The 13,251-nt window shown below is 43.5% G+C and overlaps 1 non-coding gene across 1 annotated transcript; it reads left to right on the forward strand.

Moving 5' to 3' along the window:
* Window positions 1–6,385: 6,385 nt before the first annotated feature.
* TRNAK-CUU (transfer RNA lysine (anticodon CUU)) lies at window positions 6,386–6,458 on the forward strand. The gene has a single exon. It is a non-coding gene; the product is annotated as a tRNA-Lys (tRNA).
* The last annotated feature ends 6,793 nt before the right edge of the window (window positions 6,459–13,251 follow it).

Genomic DNA, 13,251 nt, shown 5'->3' on the forward strand with positions numbered 1-13,251 from the left:
ATTGATATTCCATCAATTCCCGGAGCCTTGTTTTTCACCAATGCCTTCAGAGCAGCTTGGACTTCTTCCTTTAGTACCATCCATTCCTGATCATATGCCACCTCTTGAAATGGTTGAACATTGACTAGTTCTTTTTGGTATAATGACTCTGTGTATTCCTTCCATCTTCTTTGATGCTTCCTGCATCGTTTAATATTTTCCCTATGGAATCCTTCACTATTGCAACTCGAGGGTGAATTTTTTTCTTCAGTTCTTTCAGCTTGAGAAACGCTGACCTTGTTCTTCCCTTTTGGTTTTCCATCTCCAGCTCTTTGTACATCTCATTATAATACTTTACTTTGTCTTCTCTAGACGCCCTTTCAAATCTTCTGTTCAGTTCTTTTACTTCATCAATTCTGCCTTTTGCTTTAGCTGCTTGACGTTCGAGAGCAAGTTCAGGAGTCTCCTCCGACATCCATCTTGGTCTTTTCTTTCTTTCCTGTCTTTTCAATGACCTCTTTCTTTCTTCATGTATGATGTCCTTGATGTCATTCCACAACTCGTCTGGCCCGCGGTCACTAGTGTTCAATGCGTCAAATCTATTCTTGAGATGGTCTCTAAATTCAGGTGGGATATACTCAAGGTCATATTTTGGCTCTCGTGGACTTGCTCTGATTTTCTTCAGTTTCAGCTTAACTTGCATATGAGCAATTGATGGTCTTTTCCACAGTTGGCCCCTGGCCTTGTTCTGACTGAAGATTTTGAGCTTTTCCATCGTCTCTTTCCACAGGTGTACTCTATTTGATTTCTGTGTGCTCCATCTGGTGAGGTCCATGTGTATAGTCATCTCTTATGTTGTGAACGAAGGTATTTACAGTGAAGCAGTCATTGTTCTTCAAAATTCTATCATTTGATCTCTGGCATTTGTTTCTATTATCAAGGCCGTATTTTCCAACTACTGATCCTCCTTCTTTGTTTCCAACTTTCACATTCCAATCACCAGTGATTATCAATGCATCTTGAGTGCATGTTGGATCAATTTCAGACTGCAGCAGCTGATAAAAATCTTCTATTTCTTCATCTTTGGCACTAGCGGTTGGTGTGTAAGTTTGAATAATGGTCGTATTAACTGGTCTTCCTTGTAAGCATATGGATATTATCCTATCACTGACAGCGTTGTACTTCAGGATACATCTTGAAACGTTCTTTTTGACGATGAATGCAACACCATTACTCTTCGAGTTGTCATTCCCAGCATAGTAGACTGTATAATTCTCCGATTCAAAATGGCCAGTACCAGTCCATTTCAGCTCACTAATACCTAGGATATAGATGTTTATGCATTCCATTTCATTTTTGAGAATTTCCAATTTTTCTAGATTCATACTTCGTACATTCTAGGTTCCAATTATTAATGGATGTTTGCAGCTGTTTCTTCTCATTTTGAGTCACTCCCCATCAGCAAATGAAGGTCCCAAAAGCTTTACTCCATCCATGTCTTTAAGATTGACTCTAGTTTGAGGAGGCAGCTCTTCCCCAGTCATCTTTTGAGTGCCTTCCAACCTGGGGGGCTCATCTTCCAGCACTGTATCAGACCAAGTTCCGCTGCTATTCATAAGGTTTTCAGTGGCTAATGCTTTTCAGAAGTAGACTTTTGGGTCCTTCTTCCTAGTCTGTCTTAGTCTGGAAGCTCAGCTGAAACCTGTCCTCCATGGGTGACCCTGCTGGTCTCTGAATACTGGTGGCATAGCTTCCAGCATCACAGTAACACACAAGCCCCCACAGTACAACAAACTGACAGGTACATGGGGGGTTTGTAGATAGATATAAACATATCCTGAGAGTGAGAGAGCAAGAGCCAGAGAGCCAGAGTGAAAGCAGACCGAGAGTTGTGGTGTTGTTGTTTCTCCAAGCTCCAATCAAGGCTCCTAAATGGAACTTGATTGTTATATCTCTTTATTCCTAATTACATTGAACTGTCTCCCTAGCCCCCTTCCTACTCCTTTGTTCGTGTGTTTTTTGAAGCTATTAAATTTTTGAAGAAGACAGATTCATTGTCTTGCCCTACGTTCTGTTCAAGCTAAACACTTTGGTCAAGAACACTGCATATATAACGCTGTGTGCTTTGTACAGCATCCTGTCAGGAAGGAAAGAGGGGTCAGTGTGTTTATCAGTTACCGATTCTTAGTGTAAGGATGTGTCTGTCCTCTCTACTGTAAAGAGACATTTTCTCACTTCGTAATTTTTAAAAATTTTGTGGGATAATACTTAGAGATCTTGTAAATATACAGTATGTGTGCACATGTGTATCCTGAAAAGTTTTAATGTTTGTTGATGATCCCTGCCTGCATCAATTGTTGTATTAGTGCTTGCAACATGGAAACTTCTATGTCTAGCTACAATTTTTAACCAAACATGTTGTGAGGTGCAATCAAGTGGATTTTGACTCATAGTGACCTCACTTGACAGAGTAGAACTGCCCCATGAGGTTTCCTAGGTGCTAATCTTTACAGGAAACCCTGGCGGCCTAGTGGTTAAGTGCTACAGCTGCTAACCCAAGGGTGGGCAGTTTTGAGTCAGAATGGAGTCTACGGCACTGGGTTTTTTTTTTTTTTTTTTTTTGGTTAATCTTTACAGGAGCAGATCACCAGGTCTTTCTCCCTGTAGAGACAGGCTTCTTTCCTGGGCAAGGGTAACAGCCCTCTGGGCTAGAAAGCAACCTTGGAGGTCCCTCAAGTAGTTGTTTCAAAAAACTAGGGTAAAAGTAACAATTCATCAAGGCTAGGGGAAAAAACCTCTCAAGCTGTTTTTTCCAAAGAACCAAGGCAAAAGGCCACACAAAGGAATGCATTTCACCACACATGTATAAAAAATCTATTGTGCTGGAAAACGCATGAAGAAAAGGACTCATTGAGCTGGAAAAATAAATTGAAATGCAAATGCATTTAAACAACTACTGAACTCAAATGAAAACCATTTAAACATACGCCTTCCACTTTTGACAAAGATGGTCTAACCAAAACCAAACCCGTTGCCCTGGAGTAGATTCCGACTGATAGGGAACCTATAGAAAGGAACAGAACTGCCCCACAGGGATTTCAATGCTGTGGTCTTTATGGAAGCTGATTTCCACATCTTTCTCCCTCTGCCACATCTTTCTCCCGCACACCGATTGGTGGGTTTGAACTCTGGGTTGGTAGGCAAGCTCGCTTAACAACTGCGGCAACAGGGCTCCTGAACAAAAAAAGACGAATTTAATGAAAGACCGGTTTTCAAAACACTGGAAATCAGGCAACAAGTGTGGCCAACCCTTGAAAACCAGGAAACAAACTAGGTGAGCCCTATGATTGCCCCAGCATACTGCCTGTTCTGCAATTGCTCTTCCAGACTGTACCCTATAGAAATACCTGCACATACTGCCTATTCTGCAATTGCTCTTCCAGACTGTACCCTATAGAAATACCTGCACAAATATGTGTACAAGAATGATGAAAGTGTTCATACAACAAATAATGGTACAAATAAACAATGGGAAAAGCCCTTTTAATGATGGTGATTTTCTTCTTTCAAGCATTTCCGGATTCCCAGGCGCACTCCTAATTTGTTCTCAATGACTCTTCTGGGAGGATCTGAGAGGACAGGAGGGTAAGGCAGGTCTCCTCTTTCCGGGGTGGACTCGAACTACCAACCTTTCGGTTAACATCTGGACGCGCTAACCGGTTGCGGCACAGAACCTTCAGTAGCCAGTGTTCCTGGTCTGAATAAACAGGGGTTTCTCACTAACCGCGATGCCGCTCGCTTTCCAGGGCACAACTGCGCAGCTTCCACAGCCTCGAAAAACCAGAAGAGCTGGGGCGACAAATCGCGTTGTTCTTCACATTTCAAACTTGTGCTTTGGGTCAGCCTCAAGCAGGAAGAGCCGCCGAATGGCCTTCGCTCCTCCTTGCTCCTCTCTGGCCTCAGAAGCCAGTGACTACCGGAGACCCCCTACTCTGCGACCCCCGCCTGACCCGGGCGGGTCCCACGACCAGCTTAGCCCCGCGGGCTTCGGGACGTCCCTTCACATTTTCTGCTCCGCCTTCGCCAGCCGGCCCTCGCCTCTGGATGTCCCCGGCTGAACTTGGTTGCGGTTGTTGGGGCAGGAGGTGGGAAAATAACGGGGGAAAGGGGAACCGCGAAGAGGAGCGAAGGACAGCAGGAAGGCGTGGGTGAAGACAAGAGCTCCATGAGGCTCTCTGCAGAGACTCAGGTGGGATCCTGGGAAATAAAAAAAAAAAGGTTTTTCTGACTTAGCGGTATAGAGAGGAAGGAGACAGAGGGAGCGCAGAGAAGACTTCAAAGAGAGAAAAGCAACTCTGTTGCTATCCAATAACAAAGCAACGAAATATTGTGAATGTTTTTACTTCAAAAATATTCAAGGAAACGCATTATCTGTCACCAAGTTTATGGCATGCGGTGATCGGATAGTGAGTGGTTGGTACTCTTCGTCGTGGCCGCAGTACCCGCGGCTGCGTCAGGCGTCTGTCTTGGCAAGAACTGACTCCTCTTGAGGTTTGCCTTCAATTCTTGAGCAGTCTGCACCCCTTCTATGAGGCCATAGAGCGGCAGCACTCAGAGCTGCGAGTCAGCAGAAGCCAAAGAAACCCGATAGTGCACAAACCTGGGGTCTGGTCATTCGGAAACTACAGACGTTCCCCACGAGTGAGGAGAAGGTGAAATGCTGCCTCTCGCTGAGTCTAATGAGAGTGTGCTCATAACCATTTTTCTGACTGAGATATTTCAGCTATCAACATGACTTTTTTAGACCAAAGAAAAATGAATTTTTAGGGAGTTTAAAACATAATCCACATAATACACAATCTTATCCCCATCCTCCGTCCCCCGTGTTTTCCTTAACAATTAATTCTTCAACTGTAACTCACATAGTGTGAAATGTAAAAACCTTAACTGGACGGCTCGTTAAAATGGAAAATGTAACCGTCACCCAGATAGAGTTATAGAAAATTTCCATCATCCCAGCAAGGTCTGTAGAACCCTTTGCCAATCAATCTCCGCTCTCCTCCGCTGAGTTAATCACTCTTATGATTTCTATCACCAGAGGTTAGTTTTGCCTTCTCTTGGATTTCACATTAATTAAGGCATATCTTGTAGTACCCGGCTTTTTTTTTTTTTTTTCAGTCAAGCAGTGTCGTGTTTTTGAAATAGATCGATCCACATTGTTGCCTGCCTGCTTCACTAGTTAATTTCTACAATATTAATGCAGGTTATTCCAAAGTGTGGATACACCAATACTGATGGGCAGTTGGGTTATTTCTACTGTTTCCTCGTGACCAAGGCTGCATGACTACTTTTGGATGAGTCTCTTGTGGACGTGTGCATCCATTTCCCTTGAGAACTTAAGTACCGTCATTCTGTGCGGTGGCTTTGATGGAATACTGGTTAGGTCTCTGCGTTGTGGCCTCAACAACGTCAGTTCAAATCCCAGTCACGGCAGGTAGTTGCAACTTGTTTCGGCAGACTTGCCTTTTAAAAGTTGTAATTCTGCTTTTGCTGGAGGCAGCCTCTCCAGTCAAAGAATTGGTGAATAATAGTTTCTACCACCCGCACGGAGAGACGCTTCAGGGCAAAATGAAAATCCGCGGGAGCAGTAACCAAGGCTCCAAGGACAGTCTCCTTCGGCCTTCCCGGGAGCAGCGGAGAGGACCCTTTCAGGGGATGACCCCAAAGCTCACCGCTTCTTTCAGAGACTGGAAATCTGAACGCTCTGGCGAGAGGAGCCAAGGATCCCGCGAGCAAGTACGCATGAGGCCCTGAATCCAATCTGAGTTTAAAACTCGGTGGGACCTTTATACGCAAAGAATATGCACTTCTATTTACTCCACACAAAATTTTAGTATTTAAAAACAAAATTGTGCTCCCAAATATATAGTGTATTGGACCTACTTTCCAATAACACTTGCCCTCTTCCTTCTGCTCCCTCCCCACCATGGTTTAGGGGAGAAAAGCGTTTTGGACTGGAAAGACGGAGCTTGGGCTGCAGCTCCAAGGTCCAGGACCAAGAGTTTCCGCTCCCTTCCTGCTCCTCCTGGTTGTTTGCGGCACTCATTCCCCTCCCCTCGTGCTCTTTCGGGAGTCCTCAAAACCGGGTTCTCAGAGTGTCCGGGTCCAGAAGGAATTTTCAAGAAATACTGGGGTTTCAGGACTCTTGATTCCCATGTCCGGTGAGTTCACCGGACCCTATGCAAACTCTATCTTTGAGCCTCGAGTTTTTCAGTGGTAACAGGTAGAGATTGCGTCCATGAAAATCTACACCGAGGGGTTACTTTCACACTGAGGAATAATTTAGACCATTGACTCTAGCCCTCTAAAGACAATGATATTTATGTAGAAAAGGAATGACTTCAGTGCCCGGCTAGCTCAGTCGGTAGAGCATGAGACTCTTAATCTCAGGGTCGTGGGTTCGAGCCCCACGGTGGGCGGGTACTTTTTTCCCCATTGTTATAGAATCTTCTGTAGTCGCTGACCTATAGGATATTTAAAAAAAGAAAAACCCGTTGCCATTGAGTGAATTACGACTTATAGCGACGCTATAGAACATAGTAGAACTGCCCCATAGGGTTTCCAAGAACCGTTGGTGGATTTGAACTGCGGACCTTTTGATTAGACGCCGAGGTCTTAACCACTTAACGACCTCAGCTCCGCCAACGGAATCAAAAGGAGCTTTTTTTTCCTAAATTGCCAGTTGCTGCCACTGAGACTTCCTCTCACTTATTTTGGAAATGTTATTAGGGATGACCACTCCCTGGAGACGGACGTCATGCTTGGTTGTGGGTCTGTGAAGAAGAAAAAGATCCTCAACGATGTGGACTGATATAGTGCTTGCAAGAATGGATTCAAACGTAGCAACGATTGTGAGCATGGTGCAGGACCTGGCAGTGTTTCATTCCGTTGTGCATTCTGTGACCAAGAGTCGGAACCCACTCGAGGGCACCTAACAACAGCAACAATATATCTTCGACACATCAGGAAAAAAATAGGGAGAGAGAGAGAAGAAAAATGTATTCAGTGCCTGTGGTGAAAATACACATAACAAAACCTATGCCTATTCAAGGATTTTTACAAGTACAACTCGGTGACATTGATTACAATCTTCAAGCTCTGCAACCATTCTCACCATCCTTTTCCCAATCATTTTGCTGGGAAATGATTTATCCTTAAACATAAAAAGTGATTCTCCCAGAACAAGAGATCTTGGAGGCATGTAAAGAAGAGCCCTGAGGCTTGTGAAGAACTACCCTGAGACCGTCTCTCCACTTGTCTCCCTATCTTTCCTGGGAGGCAGTCATGGGACAGTTTCTCCTTGCATTCCAGGTTCTGAAGAGATTCGAGGTTTTATGTTCTGTTCACCCTCAGGCTATAGCTGCAAACTATAAAACTGCTTAGCTGCTGTCTAAAACTGGCTCATCAGCAGCAGGTATCCCACAGCTCTTGTTGTAGTCATCAGTCCCCTTTTGTTCCCATGTCTTCCTTTTTGGTGTGTGGGATTATAACCAAGACACCTTTGGCTACATCTCTTTTTGTTGTTTACATAAGGAATAAATTGTCTGAATCTAAACCACCCAGGCCTTGGCCTTGTTTGGTGTGATGGATCACTTTTGTGTGGCCTTTCCAGACAAGATCTTTTAACTCTCGCTCAAGTGATTGGGTGGGACTGTGTAATAAGGTAATTGTGGCCAACCAAGGGGATTGGTTTGTTTTGCCGTCTTGTAGGACTGAAATGAGCCACCCCAGAGATAGGAAAGAGAGAATACCATTACCAATAAGGGAGAACAGCCAGGAGCCAGCATGACTTTTGGGCCAGGCATCCTTGCTCTTAGTAGCTCCTGGAAGCAGGAATCTAATCTGTTAATTCCCTAATAAACCTCATAATCATGAGTATGGTGTATGAGTTCTGTGTGGCCATTGCAATGAATTATTGAACCCAACAGAGAAGTAGAGAGCACCATGGGAGGGACTGTTTGTGACAGAATTGGTAAAGATGCAAAGAGAGGAGGCATGTCTGACCTCTGCCTCATAGGAATCAACCTTGAGAGGTTAATCTTGATTCTTCTTTCCCCTTGTGAAGTTAGAGGAGGTCAGACACCACCCCCACACCATTCTTACACTTTGTCTGCTGTTGTGGGCTTGACAAATTTGTTTATGATTTTTTTTTTTATTGCCAGACGAATTCTTAAAGTTTTTATGTAGTTAAATGTATCAACCTTCCCCTTAAGAATTCTGAGTTTTCTGTCAGGCTTAGAAAGGCTTTTCAAGTATTTTACCAGTTTCTTGTCTTTTGACTTTTGTATGGGAATGGCTCTGCCTATGAGACTATGAAATTTTCACTGGAGGTAGTTTTGAAGGAAGAAGGGTATATTTATTCTTCTGCTAATGAGTTGACTAGAGACACAATTAGCTCCCAGATAATTCTGTGGCACATTCCCTGAGGTTCTCTGAAAGCCTTACCTGCTGAGAATTGAGGGAATTTCCTGGGACCTCCAGCTCAAGATGACTGGACTCTGTCTAAGAGGGGAATGCAGTCACCAAAAGATGGTGCAACATCCCAGGACTAGCAACAGTGAAGAGTCATTACCATCCCTAGACCTGGTGGGGCAAGGAAAGAGAGATACTTCTGGAACCTGGAAGAAGTTGTAGTTGTAGCTGAGTCTGCAGCTGTCATAGAGTGTCCCTGGACAAATGCTGTGGACTTCATGGAGGGAACACAAACTCTGCCAGCCTGCAGGGAGTAATTACTCCCTACATCATATTCTTGCCACCCTCCCATCTCCAATTAATGCATCCCATTGGCTGCATCCATGAAGAATCAAATGGACAAGGGAAACTTCTTATGCAGGGGTCAGCCTCCTCGGACATAAAATGGAGTGGATAATGGTGAGAATGGATCTAGAAGGACAGATGCAGAATACCCAGCACACATGAATTTTTCATTCTTAAGACTTTGTTGTGATTAATTCTGTCATTGGCTGAATTTGGGTATCAAATAAGGTTTTTTTTTTTTTTTTGAAAGTCTGTATTTCCACAATGGGTTCGCTGTCTTTGGGCTTGTATCACATCTTGACTGGAAAGCTATCTATCTGTATGTATTCATTTGATTCACTCTTTCCTTCACTCAGATCATTATAAGCACTGAGATAAATTTTCCACCAATCTAAACCAGAGACTCCACCATCCTGAGACCAGGAGCACTAGATGGTGCCCAGCTACCACTAATGACTGCCCTAACAGGGAACACAACAGAGAGTTTCCTGGACACAGCAGGAGAAAATGTAGACCAGAATGCTAATTTTCATAAAAAGACCAGACTTAATGGTCTGACAGAGACTGGAGGAACCCCTGAAACTACTGCCCCTGGACACTCTGTTAACCCAGAACTAGAACCATTCCTGAAGCTCATTCCTCAGACAGAGATTAGACAGGGGTATAAAACAAAAGGTAATACATGTGAGGAGCATGTTTCCTAGTTCAATCAGATACAGGAGACCAAAGGGGCGGCTCCTGTCTATAGGAAGGATGAGAAGGGAGGAAGGGACAGGAACTGGTCCAGTGGACACAGTGAACCCCAGGGCAGAAAGGGGGAATGTGTGGTCACATTGTGAGGATTGCAACAAATGTCACAAAACAATATGTATATGAATTTTTGAATGAGAAATTAACTTGAGCTGTAAACTTCACCTAAAGCACAGTAAAAATAAATGAATAAATAAGTAAATAAAGGGAAACAGCTAAACAACAACAAAAATTTCCACAGATTATTGTCAGAACCTTTATATTTTTGTCAGAGTCTTCCTCTTTCATTAAAATAAACTTCTGTACCCAGTGTATGTTTTGAATACCATAACTGGATTCTCTTTTTCACAAAAAAGTAATGGTAGTGCTTCTAGAAATGCAAAATGCAGGATTTTTTTTTTTTTTTTAATTAGCATCTCTGGGCCTCTAGCTCAGAGAAGACTGGAAAAACCTAGGGAAGAGGAAAGAAAATCCTGTGGAACTTCTCTGCATTATGAGGCGTTAAGAAGTCCTTAAGACTGTGGCTTCCCCAGGCTCTCAGGGTACAGGCTATGATTGTGGGTCAATGGCCTGCCTTGTGGCTCCAGCATCCTGTGGTCAGCTTTGAGTCACAGCAGGTCAATATGGCCTGGTTTGTCTGAGGATTCTAATATATACTTTCAAGTCAGTTGTTAATTTTTTTATAAAAGTAATAAAATCATGCTTGCAGTAAAACAAACAAATCCATAATATGTAAAGAAGGAATGAAATTTCCCGTTTCTCAATACCAATCTTAAGAGGTAATTCTCGTTACTATTTTGCTCTATGGCCTTTATCAATTATATGGATGAAGTGGTGATTGAGCGAGGTGCTAGTAGATGCTGTTGAGCCAAGAGACCGCAGGAAACCCTCAGTCTTACCCTGACAATAATCTGTCTGCCCTGATGGATGGAACAAGGAATGGTAACATTTTTATGGGGCTTTCATCCCACTCAGAGAATTCTTATAAACTGAGGGAGAGCACGTGGCTTAGGCTGAAGGCCTAATGTGTTCTTTCTTTCTTTCTTTCACCTAAGCCTTAACTGGATATTATCTTATTATCTCAGAAATACCTGGATGATAGGAGTCAACAAAAAGAGGTGGGAAGAAGAAAGCAAGACAGGCGTGGGGGACTCCTCCCCTGCATGAGTCAACCTCACCATTTGTGAAACCGAGATTTCATTTGTGAAATTTGTGAGATTTCATTTGTGAAACGGAGATTAGAGAGCCTCACTCCTGTGCTTTTGCTCCACTCTCCTAAACACTTTTTGAACTTCAATACATAGTCTATATTTGAAACAATGAGGTTACTGTTTGTTCAGTCCTTGGGAACTAGCAGCTTAAGTAGAGAAGCTGAAAATGTTCTCACCACATGTGCCTTTCTATATACTCCCTGGATTTTCTACTGTCAACCATATGACAATCCCTCTGGGAGGAAAAGATCACAGAAGTACCAAAAAAAAAAAAAAAAAGTCCTACACCCACCTCATGTGACTCTTCCTAAGAACTTGCAACCCGGTCACTATGTTAAGCATTTTAGACATTCGAGGGATGACCCTTTAATATTATCACCCAATCTTCTAAAAGGATCAAAGTAGGAATTAACTCTAGGTAAAATTATATGAGGATTCATCCTCATATTTCCTATGGCAATTACTGTTAGCTACTTGTCCACCCTAGCTCACCAGACAAGATTTTATAGCAAGCACCACATACCAGCATGGACCAAACAATTCCACAAGCACAATAGAACACCCTCTAGCATTAAGTTCCCCCAAATAAAGTCTCAAGGATGCAATTGCTCCTCTAATTGCCACAGAAAATAAGAAAAAATCCATTGTTTAAAGTCCTGATCTGATGAAAAATTAAACTTAAAAGTCTTCCCTTTCCTATTTGTATTTGCCTCAGTTCCAAACACGAAGGTCCCACTCACTATAGAGGCTGGATGCATTCTGGGTTCCTCAGCAGCTGAAGCCTGGGCTCTCTGTCATGGGATCAATGGGAACAGGGTTACCTCTGTCCACACCTCTACAGCCAGGCCAATGCAAGCTCAAGTCTCTCCTGGGAACCACTTTTCCAGAATCCCAGGGGTCAGGAGAATACAGAAGAACAACACAGAACCAGCCTGTCATCCACAAAATTCATAATGTGTGAAACCAGCAAGCAATAGCATTCTCCAAGGAAAAGTGATGGGTTTCTGCTGCTATTAAAATGCCAGATACTGTGTTGCCCAGAAAAGAGCATTCTCTCAGAATGTGGGGATATGACTAGGTACAGCCCCTTTTGAGGACAATTAGACACTAAGTAGCAAAATCAGAAATGCACAAATACCTTCATCAGGCAACACCACATCAGGGAATCCATTTGAGAGAAATTCTTGCACACCTGATTAAAATATCCCTATAAGCTGTCCTCTGAAGAATTATTTATGACAATGAACATTAGAACCAATGTCATGTCCATCAATTAAGAAATGCTTAACTATACAATGGTCTATCTGTACTATGAAAGGATATGCAGTTGTGAAAAAGACAGGGTAGATAACAATGGTGATGATGATGCCACTGAGAATAATTATAATAGCTGACGTCACTGACCATTTATTAAGTGCTCAAATGCTTTATGTGCCTCTCATTAAAATCTAGGTTTGCCCTTTTTATACGTGAAGAAATAGAGACACCCCCAAAACTCGATAACTTTTTCAAGGTCCTACCGTGGCAGAACCAAGCATTTCCTCACAGAGCTTGCAACTGCACCACAGATGTGGGGTTTTCTTATTCTCCATTATCGGGGTTTTTCAGATTTCGGGGTGCGCAGTGTAAAACCTCAGCGTCAGGAAGTGAGAGAATCCGTGCAGTGGCTCTGGAATAAGTAAACTCCGAAGCTGACTTCGCGGGCTTTGTGGAAATAACGTTTTTCTGCAGAAAAAAAATTCGTCCTTTAGTCACTTTTATGGGACTTGAATCTTGGCGCAGAAAATTTTGGCGTCTGATTCAAAGTTGATAAAGGTCCAGAGCACTTTGAGAATAAAAGTTGCAAAAGGCCTAAAGCTGCTAATAAGCACCTACGAAGAGCGTAAAGTAAAGCACAGCATCGCTGAGTGGGCTCCAACCATCAGCCTTTCGGTTAACAGCCGAACGCACTGACCCATTGCGCCACAGAGACCCAGGGGGCCCGTTTTTCAAACTTACTATCTGATGTCAGGAATTGCCCTTTAACCTCAGGCTGGGGACATCTTAACATTGTTCTGGCCTGTCAACCGCGCGCACTCCAGAACTTGTAGCATCCTAAGAGACACTTAGGCCGAGTCTTGCCATTGGACACGTTTGGGAGACTCGGACACCTGTGGCCTAGAGCAGCGGGAGACACACACTGGCTGCTCACCACCAGTAGGAGAGGAAGTGCGATAAACCACTGCCCAGCGTTCTGAGCCTGCTGAGATCCACCGCAGACTCGCCGCCCCGGGTCCACGCCCTACCCCACCCCGCCTTGCGCCCTGGGACTTTGGGAGGAATGTTGAGAAAGTAACTAACCAAGTGCAATGTGAAGTGTCTTATTGTCAAGGGCAACCGTAGGGGATACTGATAAGGAATTAGGAAGGACAGAGCGTTACAGTAAACTTCATACCAGTTTAAATTGAGTAAAGCTCATTGTTTACTAAGAGTGGGGCAATGTACAGCTGTAACT

This window comes from Loxodonta africana, chromosome 3 (assembly GCF_030014295.1).
Source record: "Loxodonta africana isolate mLoxAfr1 chromosome 3, mLoxAfr1.hap2, whole genome shotgun sequence".
NCBI classification, from domain to species: domain Eukaryota; kingdom Metazoa; phylum Chordata; class Mammalia; order Proboscidea; family Elephantidae; genus Loxodonta; species Loxodonta africana.